The sequence below is a fragment of the Pelophylax lessonae genome (assembly GCF_965119305.1).
Source record: "Pelophylax lessonae genome assembly, chromosome: 5".
In the NCBI taxonomy this organism is placed as follows: domain Eukaryota; kingdom Metazoa; phylum Chordata; class Amphibia; order Anura; family Ranidae; genus Pelophylax; species Pelophylax lessonae.
The window spans coordinates 254,328,667-254,351,436 of record NC_138772.1 but is presented as its reverse complement, the minus strand read 5'-3'; the positions used below and the strand labels follow the sequence as shown (position 1 = coordinate 254,351,436).

The window sequence follows — 22,770 nt, the reverse complement described above, 5'->3', positions numbered from 1 at the left end:
TCCTTGACAAACATAGTTAAAAAAGGAAGAAAGAATGATGCAGTTTTATTGTTCCTCTGCTCATTTTAATTGCTTTTTCAGAAGCAGAGGACGAAAAGAAGGCAACTTTAGGTGCCTGAACTTGTGCTCATATACCTTGTACAGCTCCCAGGTGCCCTGAATCCTGGGGTGTTTCTTTTATGTGAATCTTGACAGGCTCCTGTAATTGAGCACTTGCCACACATTGCCTGTCTCCCTTTTTCTCAAGGGTCCACTCATTATAGTTATGGACACATATGAGACAGGGAAAGTGTAAGCCATCCTCCTTTAACAAAAAAATATTTCTACTTTGGTAGCATGGAAATGTTAGAGTTAGAATGTAAGAATGATCTAGCAATACCCTGAAAAGACTGATCTAAAGTAGGCAAATAAATACCAACATTCTTACACCTGCACTGGTGCAATGAAGTTGGAATAGAAAGGGGCCATCCTCAAACTGTTCCCACAAAGTTGGAAACATGAAATTGTCCAAAATGTCTATGTATGCTGATGCCTTAAGAGTTCCTTTCACTGGAACTAAGGGGCCAAGCCCAACCCAAAAAAAAAAAGAAAACCCCACACCATAATTAAATGATTGGGACCAGTGCACAATTTAAGGTCCATAAAGACATGGATGAGTGAGTTTGGGGTGGAGGAACTTTACTGGCCTGCACAGAGTCCTGACCTCAACCTGATAGAACACTTTTGGAATGAATTAAACTGGAGACTGCAAGCCAGGCCTTCTCATCCAACATCAGTGCCTGACCTTACAAATGCGCTTCTGGAAGAATAGTCAAACATTTCCATAGACACACTCCCAAACCTTGTGGACAGCATTCCCAGAAGAGTTGAAGCTGTTATAGCTGCAAAGGGTGGGTGAACTCACTACTGAACCCTACAGACTAAGACTGGGATGCCATTAAGGTTCATGTGCGTGTAAAGGCAGGCGTCCCAATTCTTTTGGTAATATAGTGTATGTGTGTGTGTATATGTGTATATATATATATATATACATATACAGTATCTCACAAAAGTGAGTACACCCCTCACATTTTTGTAATTATTTTTTATATCTTTTAATGTGACAACACTGAGCCCCCATTCACACTAGGGCGACTCACGAGGCGACTTGTGTCGCCCCAGGTCGCTTGACATGACCAAACCAATGTAAATGAATCAGTGCCGTCTTAATTGCCGCTATTAAGGTCGCTCCGACTTCAGAAAAGGGTCCTGTACTACTTTCAGGCGACCAGTGATCCGACCTGTCCCATATACTTCAATGGGAGTCGCCTCCTTATCTTAATTGAAGCGACCTGTAATCCAACTTGTCATCCGACTTTGCTAAAAAATGGCAGTGAACAAGAAAAGAGCATAATTTTCTTGCAGGCATTAGCGGTCATTTTTTTAGGCAGGCATGTCATTTTTTGGATTTCGTTTCTGGGGGGTCTAAAAAGTGTCCCTGTCAAGTTTCAGCTCTGTAGCATGTCCAGAACCCCTAAAAAAAATTCATTTTTCTTTTAATTTTTTGTAGTGTCTTTACCAGCTGTCTTTTATACTTGCAGGCATTCATCAGCGGTCATTTTTTTAGGCAGGCATGTCATTTTTTGGATTTCGTTTCTGGGGGGTCTACAAAGTGTCCCTGTCAAGTTTCAGCTCTGTAGCATGTCCAGAACCCCTAAAAAAAATCATTTTTCTTTTAATTTTTTGTAGTGTCTTACCAGCTGTCTTTTTTTCTTGCAGGCATTTAGCGGGCATTTTTTTAAGCAGGCATGTCATTTTTGGGATTTCGTTTCTGGGGGGTCTAAAAAGTGTCCCTGTCAAGTTTCAGCTCTGTAGCATGTCCAGAACCCCTAAAAAACATCATTTTTACTATATTTTCAGGGATACGGCTTCTCTGCGGCTGGCTTTTTTTCTTGCAGGCATTTAGCGGGCATTTTTTTAGGCAGGCATGTCATTTTCTGGATTTAGTGTCTGGGGGGTCTAAAAAGTGTACCTGTCAATTTTCAGCTCTGTAGCATGTCCAGAACCCCTAAAAAACAGCATTTTTACTATATTTTCAGGAATACGGCTTCTCTGCAGCTGGCTTTTTTTCTTGCAGGCATTTAGCGGGCATTTTTTTAGGCAGGCATGTCATTTTTTGGATTTCGTTTCTGGGGGGTCTACAAAGTGTCCCTGTCAAGTTTCAGCTCTGTAGCATGTCCAGAACCCCTAAAAAAAATCATTTTTCTTTTAATTTTTTGTAGTGTCTTACCAGCTGTCTTTTTTTCTTGCAGGCATTTAGAGGGCATTTTTTTAAGCAGGCATGTCATTTTTGGGATTTCGTTTCTGGGGGGTCTAAAAAGTGTCCCTGTCAAGTTTCAGCTCTGTAGCATGTCCAGAACCCCTAAAAAACATCATTTTTACTATATTTTCAGGGATACGGCTTCTCTGCGGCTGGCTTTTTTTCTTGCAGGCATTTAGCGGGCATTTTTTTAGGTAGGCATGTCATTTTCTGGATTTAGTGTCTGGGGGGTCTAAAAAGTGTACCTGTCAATTTTCAGCTCTGTAGCATGTCCAGAACCCCTAAAAAACAGCATTTTTACTATATTTTCAGGAATACGGCTTCTCTGCAGCTGGCTTTTTTTCTTGCAGGCATTTAGCGGGCATTTTTTTAGGCAGGCATGTCATTTTCTGGATTTAGTGTCTGGGGGGTCAAAAAAGTGTCCCTGTCAAGTTTCAGCTCTGTAGCATGTCCAGAACCCCTAAAAAACAGCATTTTTACTATATTTTCTGTAATATGGCTTCTCTGCGGCTGGCTTTTTTTCTTGCAGACATTTTACGGGCATTTTTTGGGTGTCTTTGGAGGCATGTGCTTCTTAAAAATTATAGGAAAAAAGCTCTTTTTTTTTTTTTACGTTTCTGGACAGACAAACAAAGCTATGTGAGACACACAACACTGCACACATGGGAAAAAGGAAATATGTAAAAAAAAAAACCACAGGAAAAGGAAATTAGGTCACAAGACATCAGATTGTGATTGGCCAAATAAAAAGTTGCCTCGCGATTAGGTCGCGTCAAAGTCGCGCCAAAGTCGCGTCAAAATCGCGTCAAAGTCGCGCTGGAAGCGACGCTACTTTAGTGGTAGCGGCAGTGTGAACCAGCACTGAAGAAATTATACTTTGCTACAATGTAAAGTAGTATGTAAACTTGCTGTCCCCTCAAAACAACTCAACACAGCCATTATTGTCTAAACCGCTGGCAACAAAAGTGAGTACACCCCTAAGTGAAAATGTCCAAGTGAGCCCAATGTGTCAATATTTTGTGTGGCCATCATTATTTTCCAGCATTTCCTTAACCCTCTTGGGCATGGAGTTCATCAGAGCTTCACAGGTTGTCATTGGAGTCCTCTTCCACTCCTCCATGAGGATATCATGGAGCTTGTGGATGTTAGAGACCTTGCACTCATCCACCTTCCATTTGAGAATACCCTCAGCTTCTTTAGCAAGGCAGTGGTCTTCTTGGAGGTGTGTTTAGGGTTGTTATTTTGGAATACTGCCCTGTGGCCCAGTCTCTGAAGGGAGGGGGATCATGCTCTGCTTCAGTATGTCACAGTATATGTTGGCATTCATGATTCCATCAATGAACTGTAGCTCCCCAGTGCCAGCAGCACTTATATGCAGCCCCAGACCATGACACTACCACCACCATGCTTGACTGTAGGCAAGACACACTTGTCTTTTTACTCCTCACCTGGTTGCCACCACACACGCTTGACACCATCTGAACCAAATAAGTTTATCTTGGTCTCATCAGACCACAGGACATGATTCCAGAGTCATCCATGTTCTTAGTCTGCTTGTCTTCAGCAAACTGTTTGCAGACTTTCTTGTGCATCATCTTTAGAAGAGGCTTACTTCTGGGATGACAGCCATGCAGCCCAATTTGATGCAGTGTGGAGCGTTTGGTCTAAGCACTGACAGGCAGGGCCGGCGCTCCCGCTAGGCGAGCTAGGCGGTCGCCTAGGGCGCACTGCTGCCTAGGGGCGCAGTCACGGATGTAGTTCTCCCTCCTGCTCCCACCGCGGATGCTGGCCCCTTCGCGCTGCGCGCCCCCCGTGGATGCTGCCCCCCCCCCCGCGCTGCGCCCCCCCCATGAATGCTGGCCCCCGTAGTGCTTTCCTCCTCTCTCTGCGCCTGTGATGTGCAGCTCCGCCCACCGCTACTTCTGGGTTTCGTCACATCATGGAGCCGTGGGCGGCAGGAAGGGAAGTGCTGGCGGCGGGACTGGCTGCCCCGAAGACCAGAGAACACAGGATGCTGAGCCGTGAGGAGGCGGTGCTGTGGCTGCTCGGGGAGAGGTAAGATTACTGCATGGAGACCTTTGTGTGCTGCGCCTTATGTTACCGGAAACCCTGCTACCCCCTCTCACCTGACACCCTGCTACCCCCCTCACCTGGCACCTTGTCCTCCCACCTGACACCCTGCTACCCCCCACCTGACACCCTGCTACCCCCTCTCACCTGACAGCCCCTGACACCCTGCTACCCCCCCACCTGACACCCTGCTACCCCCCCCACCTGACACCCTGATACCCCCACCTGACACCCTGCTACCCCCGCTCACCTGACACCCCCTAACACCCCCTCTCACCTGACACCTTGTCCTCCCACCTGACACCCTGCTACCCCCACCTGACACCCTGCTACCCCCCACCTGACACCCTGCTACCCCCCTCACCTGACACCTTGTCCTCCCACCTGACACCCTGCTACCCCCCACCTGACACCCTGCTACCCCCCTCACCTGACACCTTGTCCTCCCACCTGACACCCTGCTATCCCCCACCTGACACCCTGCTACCCCCTCTCACCTGACACCCTGCTACCCCCCTCACCTGACACCCTGTCCTCCCACCTGACACCCTGCTACCCCCTCTCACCTGACACCCTGTCCCCCCACTACCCCCTCTCACCTGACACCCCCTAACACCCTGCTACCCCCCTCACCTTGTCCTCCCACCTGACACCCTGCTATCCCCCACCTGACACCCTGCTAACCCCCCTACCTGACACCCTGCTACCCCCCTCACCTGACACCCTGTCCCCCCACTACCCCCTCTCACCTGACACCCCCTAACACCCTGCTACCCCCCTCACCTGACACCCTGTCCCCCCACCTGACACCCTGCTACCCTCCACCTAACACCCTGCTACCCCCTCTCACCTGACACCCTGCTACCCCCCTCATCTAACACCCTGTCCCCCCACCTGACACCCTGCTACCCCCTCACCTGACACCCTGTCCCCCCACCTGACACCATGCTACCCCCTCTCACCTAACACCCCCTGACACCCTGCTACCCCCCTCACCTGACACCCTGCTACCCCCCTCACCTGACACCTTGTCCTCCCACCTGACACCCTGCTATCCCCCACCTGACACCCTGCTACCCCCTCTCACCTGACACCCTGCTACCCCCCTCACCTGACACCCTGCCCTCCCACCTGACACCCTGCTACCCCCTCTCACCTGACACCCCCTGACACCCTGCTAACCCCCCTACCTGACACCCTGCTACCCCCCTCACCTGACACCCTGTCCCCCCACTACCCCCTCTCACCTGACACCCTGCTACCCCCCTCACCTGACACCCTGTCCCCCCACCTGACACCCTGCTACCCCCCACCTAACACCCTGCTACCCCCTCTCACCTGACACCCCCTGACACCCTGCTACCCCCCTCATCTAACACCCTGTCCCCCCACCTGACACCCTGCTACCCCCTCACCTGACACCCTGTCCCCCCACCTGACACCATGCTACCCCCTCTCACCTAACACCCCCTGACACCCTGCTACCCCCCCTCACCTGACACCTTGTCCTCCCACCTGACACCCTGCTACCCCCCCTCACCTGACACCTTGTCCTCCCACCTGACACCCTGCTATCCCCCACCTGACACCCTGCTATCCCCCCACCTGACACCCTGCTATCCCCCCACCTGACACCCTGCTATCCCCCCACCTGACACCCTGCTATCCCCCCACCTGACACCCTGCTATCCCCCACCTGACACCCTGCTACCCCCCTCACCGGACACCTTGTCCTCCCACCTGACACCCTGCTATCCCCCACCTGACACCCTGCTACCCCCTCTCACCTGACACCCTGCTACCCCCCCACCTGACACCCTGCTACCCCCCCACCTGACACCCTGCTACCCCCCCTCACCTGACACACTGTTCTCCCCCCACCCGGACACACTGCTCTCCCCCCTCCTTGACACTATGAGTAATGCAAGTATAGGGGGGAGTATGGAGAATGCATTGATGCAAGTGCTGCGAATATAGGAACATAGGGAAATTTTGACGTTTTTTTTAATTTATTTATGGGGGGGGGGGTGCAAGTAGCTGGTCTTGCCTAGGGTGCAGAATAGTCTAGCACCGGCCCTGCTGACAGGCTGATCCCCCACCCCTTCAACCACTGCGGCAATGCTGGAAGCACTCATACGTCTATTTCCAGAAGAAAACCTCTGGATTTGACGCTGAGCATGTGCACTCACCTTCTTTGGTCAACCATGGCAAGACCTGTTGTGAGTGGAACCTGTCCTGGTAAACCGCTGTATGGTCTTGGCAACTGTGCTGCAGCTCAGTTTCAGGGTCTTGACAATCTTTTTATAGCCTAGGCTATCTTAATGTAGAGCAACAATTCTTTTTTTTCAGATCCTCAGAGAGTTCTTTGCCATGAGGGGCCATGTTGAACTTCCAGTGACCAGTATGAGAGAGTGAGAGCGATAACACCAAATTTAACACACCTGCTCTCCATTCACACCTGAGACCTTGTAACACTAACTAGTAACATGACACCGGGGAGGGAAATTAGCTAATTGGACCCAATTTGTACATTTTCACTTAGGGGTGTACTCACTTTTGTTGCCAGCAGGTTTAGACATTAATGGCTGTGTGTTAGTGTTAATTTGTTGTCCCCTCAAAATAACTCGTTATACAAGCTGTACACTCACTACTTAACATTGTAGCAAAGTATAATTTCTTCAGTGTTGTCACATGAAAAGATATAATAAAATATTTACAAAAATGTGAGGGGTGTACTCACTTTTGTGAAATACTGTATATAGATTTGCTGCTTGCCTGTGGTTTGCATTTACCATCTACAAGTTTTTAGCCAATCTTTTTACAAGGGTGGCTGCTTCATCCCCAAAATTATTTTCAGTAAAGCAGAGTCCCAGAAGGAGGTTGGCGGCTGCCTCCTCTTCTGCAGCAGTTAGTGATAGTCACAGGCAGTAAGTGTGGAGCTGAACCCAGAGGTCCAGGAGAGCTGACTGAGGAGTTGGAGCACTGCAAAAATCTGGAAAGCAGTATCGTGAGTACAGAGGGTCTGCCCAGGAAGGGGACCGCTCCGGGTAGTGCAGTCAGCGGATGGGTGTCGGCTAGTCCACAGGAAGGGGCAACTGGGGGAGTTCCCTGAAGAGAAACACAAATAGGAACATTCAAGTGGCAGGATGAAGCCTTGCCACATTCTCAAGTTAGAAGTCCTCTGAACTGTGAATAGTAAACAGTTGGAGTATCCCACTCATCCCTTCTCTTATCCCAAAATAAATAAATAAAACAAAAACAGCAACCCCTAGACTGATCATTGACTGAGCCAAGAACTTAAAGTATTAAGATTTCTGCAAGCAGTTGCTACAGGTAACCCAGGGGAATCCAAGAGTGCTATTCTTCAGCAGTCCTCTAGGGGGCAGTGCTATATATACAGTGCCTTGCGAAAGTATTCAGCCCCCTTGAACTTTTCGACCTATTGCCACATTTCAGGCTTCAAACATAAAGATAAAAAAATGTATTTTTTTTGTGAAGAATCAACAAGTGGGACACAATGATGAAGTGGAACGAAATTTATTGGATATTTCAAACTTTTTTAACAAATAAAAAACTGAAAAATTGGGCGTGCAAAATTATTCAGCCCCCTTAAGTTAATACTTTGTAGCGCCACCTTTTGCTGCGATTACAGCTGTAAGTCGCTTGGGGTATGTCTCTATCAGTTTTACACATCAAGAGACTGAAATTTTTGCCCATTCCTCCTTGCAAAACAGCTCGAGCTCAGTGAGGTTGGATCGAGAGCGTTTGTGAACAGCAGTTTTCAGTTCTTTCCACAGATTCTCGTTTGGATTAAGGTCTGGACTTTGACTTGGCCATTCTAACACCTGGATATGTTTATTTGTGAACCATTCCATTGTAGATTTTGCTTTATGTTTTGGATCATTGTCTTGTTGGAAGACAAATCTCCGTCCAGTCTCAGGTCTTTTGCAGACTCCATCAGGTTTTTTTCCAGAATGGTCCTGTATTTGGCTCCATCCATCTTCATATCAATTTTAACCATCTTCCCTGTCCCTGCTGAAGAAAAGCAGGCCCAAACCATGATGCTGCCACCACCATGTTTGACAGTGGGGATGGTTACATAGTTACATAGTTAAATAGTAGGTGAGGTTGAATAAAGACAATAGTCCATCCAGTTCAACCTGTGTAGGTGTGTGTGACTGTAATCATCTAACATAGCCTTTAATCTCCTGATCCTTGAGATGCAAGTCTAAGAGTCTTTTGAAAGTCACCATACTACCCGCAGAAACCACCTCTTATGGTAGACAATTCCACAATCTTGTAGCCCTAACAGTAAATAACCCCCCACGTTGCCTGAGGTTAAAACGCTTCTCCTCTAATCGCATTGTATGTCCTCGAGTCCTCATGCAATTCCTTCGAATGAACAGCTTTTTTTCTAAGCTGAGATCCCCATTAAGATATTTCTAAATTGCTATTATGTCCCCTCTCAGACGTCTCTTCTCCAGGGAGAATAAATCAAGCGATTGCAGACACTCCTCATAATCAAGGTCCTCCAATCCCCTAATTAGTTTAGTTGCCCTTCTCTGGACTTTCTCCAGCTCCAACACATCCCTCCTGAGGACTGGCGACCAGAACTGGACAGAATACTCCAGATGCGGTCGGACCAGAGTTTTATAAAGTGGAAGGATTATAGTCTTATCTCTGGAATACATCCCTTTCTTTATGCATGCTAATATTCTATTGGCTTTGGAAGCTGCCGCTTGACATTGCATGCTGTTGCCTAATCTATCATCAACCAAGACTCCCAGATCTTTCTCCATTTTTGATTCCCCCAAGGGTTCCCCTCCTAACGTGTATTGTGTTTTTATGTTTTTAGTCCCCAAGTGCAAAACCTTACACTTCTCCACATTAAACCTCATTTGCCATGTCGTTGCCCACTCCGTAATTTTGTCCAGGTCATTCTGTAGGATATCTGCTTCATGCTGTGTAGTTATTGCCCTGGCCAATTTTGTGTCATCTGCAAAAACTGATAACGAACTACTGATCCCGTCCTCAATGCTGTTTATGAATAAATTGAACAAGGTTGGTCCCAAGACTGAGCCTTGGGGGACCCCGCTTACCACCTCAGACCAGTCTGAGTATGCGCTGTTTATTACCACCCTTTGGACACGGCCTTTTAGCCAGTTCCGTATCCAAGAGCAAACCCTGCTGTCGATACCTGCAGACCTTATTTTATAAATTAAGCGCTTGTGGGGAACTGTATCAAACGCCTTAGCGAAATCCAAGTACACCACATCCACTGGTCTGCCCCTATCTAGCTCACAGCTCACCTCCTCGTAGAATGCTAAGAGATTGGTTTGACAAGAATGCCCATTTGTAAACTCGTGCTGGTTACTACTGATGATGATGTTGTCTTTAGCATATTCTACGATATAGTCCCTTATCATCCCCTCCAAAAGTTTACAAATTATTGATGTCAAGCTGACAGGCCTATAATTTCCCGGGATATGCCTCTGGCCCTTTTTGAATATCGGAATCACGTTAGCCTTCCTCCAATCCCCTGGTACATCTCCTGTCCTAATACTGTCAGCAAAGATCAGGAACAGTGGTCTAGATATAACCATACTGAGTTCCTTGAGCACTCTCGGATGTACGCCATCCGGGCCTGGTGATTTGTTTGTGTTAAGTTTATCCAGAGGCAAGTCCTGTGTATTACTACTAACCAAACAGTCGTGGTCAGTGTACCCCTCCTTTTCCTGCGTAAAGACTGACGAGAAAAAAGCATTCAGCACGGTTGCTTTTTCAGTGTCCTCTGTAACCATCCTCCCATCATCGTTAATTATGTGCGCAATATGCTCTGCCCTAGTTTTTTTGCTGTTGATATATTTAAAGAATTTCTTTGGGTTTTTTTTACTATCCTCCGCTATTTGTCTCTCAAAGTTGATTTTAGCCATCTTGATTTTGTGTTTACACTTCTTATTTGCCTCCTTGTATTGCTGGAAGGTCGATACTGTGCCCTCTGATTTATATTTCTTGAAGGACAATTTTTTTCCCCTAATAAGTTTTTTAACGCTACGGTTTAGCCAGCCAGGTTTGGCTTTGTCTCTTCTAAATTTATTCCCCATAGGAATGCACTGCAAGATGCCTTTGCTTAATATGTTCCTAAAACATTCCCATTTTTCCTCTGTGGTCAGTGATCCCAGGGTTTGGTCCCAGTTTACCCTTTCCATCAATGAGTACGATTTTGGAAAGTTTGCCCGTCTGAAGTTTAGGGTTCTTATGTTCCCCACTTGCCTTTTTATATTGTTATTTATACTAAATGTGATCATCCTGTGATCGCTAGAGCCCAGGTTGTCCTGGACTCCTACCTCCGAGATTATGTCTGGGTCATTAGTGATCAATAGAACCAGGATTGCGTTTTCTCTGGTAGGGGAATTCACCAATTGTGACATGTAGTTGTCCTGTAAGGTTTCCGTGAATAGACGGGCCTTATGTTAGTGTGCAGTCCCCTCTTCCCAGTCAATGTCGGGATAATTGAAGTCCCCCAATACGATGACTGATCCCAGTTTTGCCACTTTACCCATTAGTGCTAAAAATTCCTGCTCTACCTCCTCCCCTTGGTTAGGTGGCCTATAGCAAACCCCCACAATTACTTTCCCCTTTTCTCCTTCCCTAAGGAGTTCTACCCACACGGATTCTAAATCCATGCTCATCCCATCCGTAATGTCACTCCTTTCTAGCACCTTTATATTGTTCTTGACATAGAGACATACCCCTCCCCCTCTTTTTCCTACCCTGTCCTTTCCGGTACACCGAATACCCTTGGATATTGGCCAGCCAGTCATGTGAGGGGTCGAACCAAGTTTCTGTTATTCCCACAAGGTCTATGTCCTCCTCATGTACTAACATTTCCAATTCTTCCATTTTATTAGCTAGGCTCCTGGCATTAGCATATACCCCTCTTAGTTTTACGGAAGTTAAACGTGATTGGCGGTTATGTTTATTTCTGTTTGGTCTGCGGTTTTCCCGCACAGACCTGCCAATTGACGTTGTCGACCTACTGTCGCTGCTGACCCTACAACTGCCTTCAGTCCTCTGCTCCCTCCTGACTGATTCTACTTCTGAGCCCTCCCCCCCGTCTCCTAGTTTAAAAGCCCCTCCAACTTGTTGGCCATCTTTCTCCCCAAAAGAGCTGTACCGTCCCCATTAAGGTGCAGCCCATCCTTACTAAAGAGCTGGTGTGTTCAGGGTGATGAGCTGTGTTGCTTTTACGCCAAACATAATGTTTTGCATTGTTGCCAAAAAGTTCGATTTTGGTTTCATCTGACCAGAGCACCTTCTTCCACGTTTGGTGTGTCTCCCAGGTGGCTTGTGGCAAACTTTAAACAACACTTTTTATGGATATCTTTAACCACTTGCCGCCCGCCCACCCACCGTCAAATGACGGTGGAGTGGAGCGTTGCGGCCATTGTTCTGGGCCGACATCATATGACGTCGGCCCATTCAGGCAGGGCAGGCGCGCGATCGTGTGCGTGCCGCCCTGCACTGTCGGTGGCGGCGTGTCCCCGAGACACAGCGCGTCACCGGCAGGGGGGAAACAGCCAATGGACATGGCTGTTTTCCACTTGATCGGCTGTGTTCTAATCACACAGCCGATCACAATAGAGAAGTCCGGAAGAAGACCGCGCATGCGCGATCGGGAGCGCGCAGCGTGGTCATGTCGGTGGCTCTGTGTTCCCTAGGAACACAGCTAGTCACTGGCAGTAGTAAACAGCCACTGACAGTGGCTGTTTACTATGTGATCGACTGTGAATCCATTCACAGCCGATCACAAATGTAAATACAGAGCAGTAACTCACTGGTACTAGCTCTTCTCCCCTCACACACTGTTTCCAGTGTGAGGAGAGCAGAGCCAGAAACAGTGAGTTACTGCTCTGTATACCTGTCAAAGTAAAAGCACACCAATAAACGTCCCCACACAGTCCTCAGCCCCCCCCCCCAATTGCACCTGTCACCTCATCAGTGCCCAGAAATTGCCACCCATAAAGTGCCCCTGTCACCAGAGACTGTCATCAGTACCGCCGTGCACCATCGCCCGTCACCTGTCACCCATCGGTGACCATCGCCCGTCACCTGTCACCCCATCAATCACCGTCACCTGTCACCCCATCAGTGATCATCATCCGTCACCCCATCAATCATCGTCACTTGTCACCCCATCAGTGATCGTCATCTGTCACCCCATCAATCATCGTCACTTGTCACCCCATCAGTGATTGTCATCTGTCACCCCATTAATCCTCGTCACCTGTCACCCCATCAGTGATCGTCATCTGTCACCCCATCAATCATCGTCACCTGTCACCCCATCAGTCATCGTCATCTGTCACCCCCGTCACCTGTCACCCCATCAGTCATCGTCATCTGTCACCCCATCGTCATCTGTCACCCCATCAATCATCGTCATCTGTCAACCCATCAGTCATCATCTGTCACCCCATCAGTCATCGTCATCTGTCACCCCATCAATCATCGTCATCTGTCACCCCATCAATCATCGTCATCTGTCACCCCATCAGTCATAATCCTCTGTCACCCCATCAGTGATTGTCATCTGTCACCCCATCAATCCTCGTCATCTGTCACCCCATCAGTCATCGTCATATGTCGCCCCATCAGTCATCGTCATCTGTCACCCCATCAGTCATCGTCACCTGTCACCCCATCAGTCATCGTCACCTGTCAACCGATCAGTCATCGTCACCTGTCAACCCATCAGTCATCGTCATCTGTCAACCCATCAGTCATCGTCCTCTGTCACCCCATCAGTGACCATCACCTGCCACCTATCAGTCACCTGCCACCCATCAGTGATCATCCGCAGTCAACCGTCGCCCATCGCATAGCCCATCACAGCCAGCATGTCAAAAAGGATGTACAGCAGCGAGGAGGCCCTTCAGGTCCTCTCCATGACTGATGAGAGCACCGGGGAGCTTTCATCAGTATCCGAATCCGATTCGGAATTTGAAATCGCTAATAGTAGCGGATCGGAGATGGACTCGGACTATTCCTGTACACTTTCCTTTATAGAATGTATTTTGTAGTGTAATTCTTGGAATGTACATGCTATGTGTTAGAAATATGAGGGGCCTTCAAAAATGATAGGTTGTCAGGAAATTAGATGTGTATTTTATGTTCTCAGAATGCCTGACGGTGCTACTTGAATGTTGGGCCTCTGTATGTGGACAGGCTATGTAAAAGTCTCACACGTGTGGTATTGCCATACTTAGGAGGAGTAGCAGAATGTATTTTGGGGTACAATTTTTGGTATATACATGCAACCACTTACCAACCGCCTAACGACTATATACGTCGGCCATTTAAAGCTAAATACTGGGGTTATGGCAGCAGATAGATGCCATAACCCCGGTATTTTTTTAAACGGCGGGCGGTCGGCTTTCAGATAAGGGTGGTCCCAGTGGCGGATTCGCTGCAAAATTACCCTTACGGTGCAGGGGAAGAGGTGCCCCCCCCTCCCGCCGCGTCCCAGACGTTTTCCCAGCTTACCGGACCCGCCGGCAGCGGGGAAAAATATCCGGTTCCGGATCCTCAGAGACTATGATCTTGGAGGACCAGAGCTACGTCAAAAGTCGTTGCCTAGCAACCAGTTTAACCACCTCCCACCCGGGCCATTGTAGATATACGGCCGGGCGGGAGTCTCGTCCTTCTGAATGGACATTCCGGAACGTCCTTCAGAAGGAGAGAGATCACGCCGCCGCGGGCGCGCGCAGCGGCGCGATCTCGATGTGCCTGTGTCCCTAGGACACAGAGCAACAAGACTCAGCAGGAGGGCCCTGTGATGGGCCCTCCTGATCACATGACGGCTGTGTCCAATCACAGCCGTCATGTAATGTCAATACATATGTATATAACCAGAGCGCTTAAAACCACCAACACAGGAGGTGTGTTTGATAAATCCAATACAAGCAGGGGGGAAGGAAAGTGGGGGGGAAAAAAGGGGGGGGAAGGGGAAAAATAGAAGACAAAAAACTATGCAATGAATGAAACAAAAAAGAGGGAAATTACTGTTTTGTGTGGGATCAGCGTATTGACATGAGGGGATAGTAGATCCTAGAAGGAAAAATCCATATGCACTGAGCCGCTCTTCCACAGACCAAGAGGAAATTCTGTATGAGCAAAAAGAAACAAAGAGGAGAAGCGCTCTAAGTGCAGACAGTTTATAAAATGTACAAGGCAATGTATATAGTAACTCACTAGACGTTAATGAAGGTCAGGCTGTGTAACTCCAGTTGATCTTAAGACATCCTCTGGGGGGAGGGGGGTGTGCCATCCATTCCAAAGCGCCGTCCGTGGCTGAGTCAGTGTAGTTGGGAGGAAAGAAAGCCGGCTGCCTCCCGCCTCAGCACACGATAAGCGGTCGGATGTGAATGACCGGCGGCTGCGATGTCCCGTTGGTAGCTGGAAGCACTCCCGTCACCAGGGGTGGTGTGATCCGACAGCAAAGTACGGCATGCACGACACGTTTCTGAGCATGCGCGGGGACAGTCTACCCGGTGCGCTCTTTCCTCAGGTGCTAGAGTGCCGTGGACTCTACAAAGTTTATGTATTGCTGGATTGATTAGTGATTCAACACTGCTGGGAGAGGGGAAAAAATAGCTCGAAGATAAAAGGGTTGTACTTGGAACCAGAGCATAAAGCAACCAGTTCATTTTAAAACACAGCAACTATAAAAACAAATATACATAATTAAACAGAATTAAAAACATATCAAAAGTGGATTGCACTCGGTCGGCTGGCCACAGATTCACGTGTATGGGGCTAAAAACGGCAAATTCTCATAAGATTCATGCATATGTAATAATGAAAAATAAATAATAGATAATACATATTGATCAAAGTGGAAAGGTGAGCCTGAACTCATCGTGGCTCCTAGAGATCACAATTGCAGTATTGAAAATCATTGAAATTGATGAAATTGTTAATACCTTGGGAATAAAATACAATCTATACCTATGAACAGCAGGTATGTAAAAGGGGAGGAGGGGGGGGGGGGGAACTGACTCAATATTATAATATTGATATACTTAGGACCAGTAGTCCAAAAAAACATAATGTAACATGATAAAATATTGTAACATGATAGAACATTCATCATGCAGCACAATACAAAAATCTTATATAAATTATCTAATAAAACCCTGTGAATGTAATGTATATGTAAAAAACGTCTGATTTTATGGGTGTATAAGAACACTGGGGATAAAAAATATGTGGATAAAAAGAGTAAAAACGAATAAAAGCGACATATCTCACAAGGGGACCAAGTGGCGGGCATCGCAGAGTTTTGTACAACTAAGTGGCTAGGGCTTCTTGCCACTCAGCGACATATCAAATACGACTCACTTGTACATAACATACAAATCTTGATACAGGATATCGAGGATTTTCATATCCATATCCCCCTTGGGTGGCTAGACACCCTTAAAAGGAATACTAAAAGAAAAGAGGACCAGCTTATACACACGAAATTAGATAAATTCAGGAGAGATTTAGACGATTATAGTAACAATAAGGTATTTCTATGGAAACAGAATCACCATATACCTCCACTAATGTCTCTAGAGGTCCACCCAGTCTCACCCATTAGGGCTCCACCCCCTCGTGGGGCAGGCTACCCACCACCTATCTCTAGACATGGATCAAAACTCACAGCCAGAAATCAGACCTTTATGGGAGATAGAGCTGGTGGCTTACAGAATAGGAGAAACACCCCCTTCAGTCGTCCAACCAATAAACCGCCCAACAAGTTACATGAGCATATTAAGACTAATAAGAAAAACTTAGATGTAATAAATAAAACTGAGAATACTTCTGCCATTTGCAATAATACCACAAACGATAGGCCCTCTAGCATATCTAACCTCCCAGTGACCACTGGGGAGGTTATGAGCCTCACTCCAGCTCAGATCACTTCTAGTGCTAATCAGCCAGAGGGTACGAGTCTTCTTATGGCTAGTCAGGTAAGAGCAACCCCCAGGCCGCTTGAAGGTAGCGAAGACATATCCTTCCCTATTATGATCAATGAACTTGAGACGGTTCCTCCTATATCAGCTCCCCCCCCTGTGTCTTTTTTAAAGGGGGGCCGACTGACCAAAATCAGAAAGAAAAAAAGAAAACTATTAGACGAGGATGTAGAGGAGGTAAGCGAATTACCAAAAACAAACACCAAACAGCGGAGACTATAAAGATTTTCAATTTGTCCTCTGTTCCATTAAACCAATATGACCTATCTCTGCTACATAAAGGCCTAAGTTTTGCCCCCACCTCCTTTCCCAATTCCTTTCAATTATTTCGAGACCTGAAGAAATTCATACGGAACCTCACATTAAAACGCTATTTTAACATAAAGTCCAAACAGACTGATAGTACCCCTCTCATGGACAAAGTAGAAATTAATGTATCCACTTCCATAGAGGAAGCCATCCCTGGAAGTCCCTTTAGCACTTATGATCCCTGTGAGAGTGAAGATTCGGATCTGGATATGCTGTTACTCACACAGCATCTCCCAGAGTCGCCACATTTTATCCATACGGACCTACGCCCTAAATCTGTATTTTACCCTACCCGCTCAAAAGGCCCATACTTAGAGTCTTTTTATAGGACGGTTTTTGCTGACCTTCAAGCCATGTGTTTAGACACGTCCAAACCGACCAAAAATTCCCATTCCAATCTTAATTATGGTGAATCTCAGGCCCTTAAGCGATTATCTGACAACCCTGATCTCATCATAAGATCTGCGGATAAAGGAGGTGGTATTGTCCTATTGAACAAAACGGACTACATCAACGAAGCCACTCGATTATTAAATGATAATAAAACATACTTGAGACTCCATAAAGACCCATTACCCGCGTATAAAATTGAGGTTGAACAATTGGTACAATCTGCGTTACTGAATAAAGTGATAAATAAAGATGAGGCAGCTTTCTTAAAAAAGGACTATTACAACACCCCTTACTTTTATCACTTACCAAAGGTCCACAAAGACCCCCTACATCCCCCAGGCAGACCCATTGTAGCAGCAATGAACAGTGTGACTAGTGGCCTCTCACAGTTCATTGATGTTTTCCTGCAACCTTTGGCCCAAAGCCTGCAATCATATATACGCGATTCAGGCCACCTATTAGAACAAATCATTCCATATAGATGGGAAGACAGTTACATCTGGTTATCCTTGGATGTCAGTTCTTTGTATACCTCCATTCCCCACAATATAGGCTTACAAGCCATACAACATTTTCTTCTTCAGGACTCCTCCTTACACCATGATCAAGTGTCTTTTATCCTGGAAGCAACACATTTTTGTTTAACTCACAACTATTTTCAGTTTGAGGACACCTTTTATTTACAGATAAACGGGACAGCCATGGGAGCGAACTTTGCTCCGTCATATGCAAATCTGACCATGGGTTTCTGGGAATTGAGAAACATCTGGCGGAACAACCCATTTGCCCAACACATTGTTTTCTTTGGGCGGTACATTGACGATATTATCGTCATTTGGGATGGCTCCGCCTCCCAAATTGACGGTTTTGTCAGCCATTGTAACAATAACACCCTGGGCCTTTCCTTTACGTCAGTCTCACATCCAGACTCTATGCCTTTCTTAGATCTGGAACTTGGACACGAGTCACATCACATATATGCAAAAAACTACTATAAACCCACGGGCAGAAACTCCTATCTTCATTACAATAGTTGCCATCACCCCCAATGGACAAAAAATATACCTAAAGGCCAGTTCTGTCGGTTGAGACAGAACTGTACTAGGGATCTAGACTATGTAGCCCAAAGCGAACACCTAAAGAAAAAATTTTCAGAAAAAGGCTACCCTGACGACCTGGTCAATTCAGCTTATGAAGCATATCTTCCAGGGAAACTCCCCAGCTCCAAAGCCAGAGAAGAACATCAGCCGGTTCGATTTGTTACTAGGTTTCATTGCCACTACAAAAAAATGGAAAAAATTCTATCAAAACATTGGGATATCTTAAAACAGGACCCCCACCTGAATTCCGTTATTCTAGAGAAACCAAAAGTGACATATAGGAGGGCTACCACCTTGAAAAATAAGATTGCGCCAAGCAAATTAAAGAACACCAAGGCCACCAATCACTTGCCCTGGATGATCCCGCTGAAAGGCATGTACGCATGCCGGAAAAAATTTTGCAAAATGTGCACCTTTGTGAGACATGGCCAAAAAGACTTCACACATAATGATAAAACCTATGTCTTAGATAATTTTTACAACTGCTCTACTGAGTATGTTGTCTATTGCCTGATATGCCCGTGTCAGTTTCTTTATGTGGGTCGAACCATCAGACCAGTCAGACAACGTTTTAGGAAACACCGCCGTCTCATTGAAGGTGGGTGTGACCTTCAGTGTCCCGCGACACTTTTCAGAAGTTCATGGAAAATCGACTGAGGGATTAAAAATTTGGGTCATTGAATCCATCCCGAAAGATCTGCCAGAAGGAGAACGTTTTTCCAAATTATGTATGCGAGAAACCTTTTGGATATACACGCTAGATGTTCTCGCCCCTCGAGGATTAAACGAGGAATTAGACGTACACACCATTCTATAATTTAGGTTCTCTTCCTCCCTCTCTTCCATTTTCCAATTAATACAATTTTTTTAATTAATAATTTTCCATAATCTTATATATCTTTTCACATACATTTCCCATCCTAATATATGTATTCGCTAATAACCACATATAAGCTTGGTCCCCTTGTGAGATATGTAGCTTTTATTCGTTTTTACTCTTTTTATCCACATATTTTTTATCCCCAGTGTTCTTATACACCCATAAAATCAGACGGTTTTTACATATACATTACATTCACAGGGTTTTATTAGATAATTTATATAAGATTTTTGTATTGTGCTGCATGATGAATGTTCTATCATGTTACAATATTTTATCATGTTACATTGTTTTTTTGGACTACTGGTCCTAAGTATATCAATATTATAATATTGAGTCAGTTCCCCCCCCCCCCCTCCTCCCCTTTTCATACCTGCTGTTCATAGGTATAGATTGTATTTTATTCCCAAGGTATTAACAATTTCATCAATTTCAATGATTTTCAATACTGCAATTGTGATCTCTAGGAGCCATGATGAGTCTCAGGCTCACCTTTCCACTTTGATCAATATGTATTATCTATTATTTATTTTTCATTATTACATATGCATGAGTCTTATGAGAATTTGCCGTTTTTAGCCCCATACACGTGAATCTGTGGCCAGCCGACCGAGTGCAATCCACTTTTGATATGTTTTTAATTCTGTTTAATTATGTATATTTGTTTTTATAGTTGCTGTGTTTTAAAATGAACTGGTTGCTTTAAGCTCTGGTTCCAAGTACAACCCTTTTATCTTCGAGCTATTTTTTCCCCTCTCCCAGCTGTGTTGAATCACTAATCAATCCAGCAATACATAAACTTTGTAGAATCCACGGCACTCTAGCACCTGAAGAAAGAGCGCGCCGGGTAGACTGTCCCCGCGCATGCTCAGAAACGTGTCGTGCATGCCGTACTTTGCTGTCTGATCACACCACCCCTGGTGACGGGAGTGCTTCCAGCTACCAACGGGACATCGCAGCCGCCGGTCATTCACATCCGACCGCTTATCGTGTGCTGAGGCGGGAGGCAGCCGGCTTTCTTTCCTCCCAACTACACTGACTCAGCCACGGACGGCGCTTTGGAATGGATGGCACACCCCCCTCCCCCCAGAGGATGTCTTAAGATCAACTGGAGTTACACAGCCTGACCTTCATTAACGTCTAGTGAGTTACTATATACATTGCCTTGTACATCAATAAACTGTCTGCACTTAGAGCGCTTCTCCTCTTTGTTTCTTTATGTAATGTCAATACAGCCGTTGTAATGGCTTCGATCTCTTCTCCTCCTGACAGATCCTGTCAGTGAGGAGAAGAGCAGAGGATCGATTCTGCAGCCGGGGTGATCAGTGAGTATTTCTGATTACTCACTGATCACAAGGGGGTTCTGTGCTGGTAATCAGATGATTGATTACCAGTGCAGCCCTGGGGGGAGGGGGTGCCACTAGAGCCACCAGGGATGCCCACCCATGACCACCAGGGATGCCCACCATGGCCACCAGGGATGGCAAACAGGGCTCAGAGAGCCTGCCAGTGGTGCCAACCTATCAGTGCTGCCCACCAATGCCATCTATCAGTGCTGCCCACCAGTGCCCGTTATTGCCATCTATCAGTGCCGCCCACCAGTGCCCATTATTGCCCACCAGTGCTGCCTATCAGTGCCCATCAGTGCCCCCCATCAGTGCCGATCAGTCCCGCCCATCAGTGCCACCTATCAGTGCCCATCAGTGCAGCCTATCAGTGCCCATCAGTGCCGCCGATCAGTCCCCATCAGTGCTGCCTATCAGTGCCCACCAATGCTGCATATCAGTGCTATATATCAGTGCTGCATATCAGTGCTACCTATCAGTGCCCATCAGTGCTGCATATCAGTGCCACCCCATCAGTGTCTCCTCATCAGTGCCTGTCAGTGCGGCGTCATCAGTGCTCATCAGTGCAGGAAAAAACGTATCCATTTACAAAATTTTATAACCTAAACAAAAAATCTTTTTTTTTTTCAAACTTTTCGGTCTTTTTTTATTTGTGCACCAAAAAAGAAAAACCTGGCAGTGATCAAATACCACCAAAATTTGATTTGTGGGGAAAAAAATGACACAAATTTGGTTTAGGTACAGTGTTGCATGACCGCGCAATTGTCATTCAAAATGCAACAGCGCTAAAAGCTGAAAATTGGTCTGGGAAGGAAGGGGTTTAAGTGCCCAGTATTGAGTTGGTTAAAGGGCCGTATGTTTTATTTTTATTTTTTTTTTTTTTCAACAATTTTTTTTTTTTTTTTTCAACAATTTTTTTTTTTCTTTTTTTAGTGTAGTTGTGAGGTGGGAGGTCTTTTTGACCCCAGATCTCACAATAAAGAGGACCTGTCATGCCTATTTCTATTACAAGGGATGTTTACATTCCTTGTAATAGGAATAAAAATGATCAAAACATTTTTTTTTAAACTGTGTAAAAATAAAAAAATAATGAATAAAATAAATAGGAAAAAAAAAAGAAATGAAAGCGACCTGTCCCCGTTAGCTCGCGCGCAGAAGCGAACGCATACGCAAGTCCCGCCCACATATGTAAACGGTGTTCAAACCACACATGTGAGGTATCACCACGGTCGTTAGAGCGAGAGCAATGATTTGAGCCCTAGAACTCCTCTGTAACTCTAAGCTGGTAACCTGTAGAAATTTTTGAAATGTTGCCTATGGGGATTTTTAAGTACCAATGTTTGGCGCCATTCCGCGAGCCTGCGCAATTTTGAAGCATGACATGTTGGGTATCTAATTACTCGGCGTAACATTATCTTTCACATTATGGATAAAAATTGGGCTAAATTTATTGTTTTCTTATTTTTTAATTCAAAAAAGTGAATTTTTTTCAAAAAAATTGCATTTGGAAGACTGCTGCGCAAATATATGGTGTGATAAAAAATATTGCAACGATATTATTCTCTAGGGTCTCTGCTAAAAAAAATATATATATAATGTTTGGGGGTTCTAAGTAGTTTTCTAGCAAAAAAAATGATTTTTAGCTTGTAAACACCAAGTGTCAAAAATAGGCCCAGTCTTAAAGTGGATAAATGGACAACTTTGTGTAAAGTGCTACTTGGATGTTGGGCCTCTGTATGTGGCTAGGCTGTGTAAGTGTTACACATGTGGTATCGCCATACTCGGGAGGAATAGCAGAATGTATTTTGGGGTGCAATTTTTGCTATGTACATGCTATGTGTTAGAAATATTGCATAAATGGACAGCTTTGTGTAAAAACAATGCGTTTTCATTTTCTTTATACATTTTCCAAAAACTTGTGGAAAAAAAATGACATGTTCAAAAGACTCATTATGCCTCAAAAATTATACGTTGGGCTGTTTGCTTTCCAAAATGGGGTCATTTTATGGGGGTTTCCATTGTCCTGGTGCTCCAGGGCCTTCAAAAGTGCGATAGGTTGTCAGGAAATTATATGTGTAATTTGTGCTCCTAGAATGTCGGACGGTGCTACTTGGATGTTAGGCCTCTGTATGTGGCCAGGCTGTGAAAAAATCTCACACATGTGGTATTTACATACTCAGGAGGAGTAGCAGAATGTTTTGGGGTGCAATGTTTGCTATGTACATGCTATTTGTTGGAAATATTTCATAAATAGACAACTTTGTGTAAAAAAAAAATGCATTTTCATTTTCTTTCCACAGTTTCCAAAAACTTGTGGAAAAAAATGACACGTTCAAAAGACTCATTATGC

General features: G+C 45.7%; 1 protein-coding gene across 1 annotated transcript in view; it reads left to right on the top strand.

Annotated features, from left to right (window-relative positions):
- The window catches only part of ICE1 (interactor of little elongation complex ELL subunit 1), a 478,826-nt gene that overhangs the window by 436,150 nt on the left and 19,906 nt on the right, over positions 1–22,770 (top strand). The gene's annotated exons all lie outside the window — the stretch shown is intronic.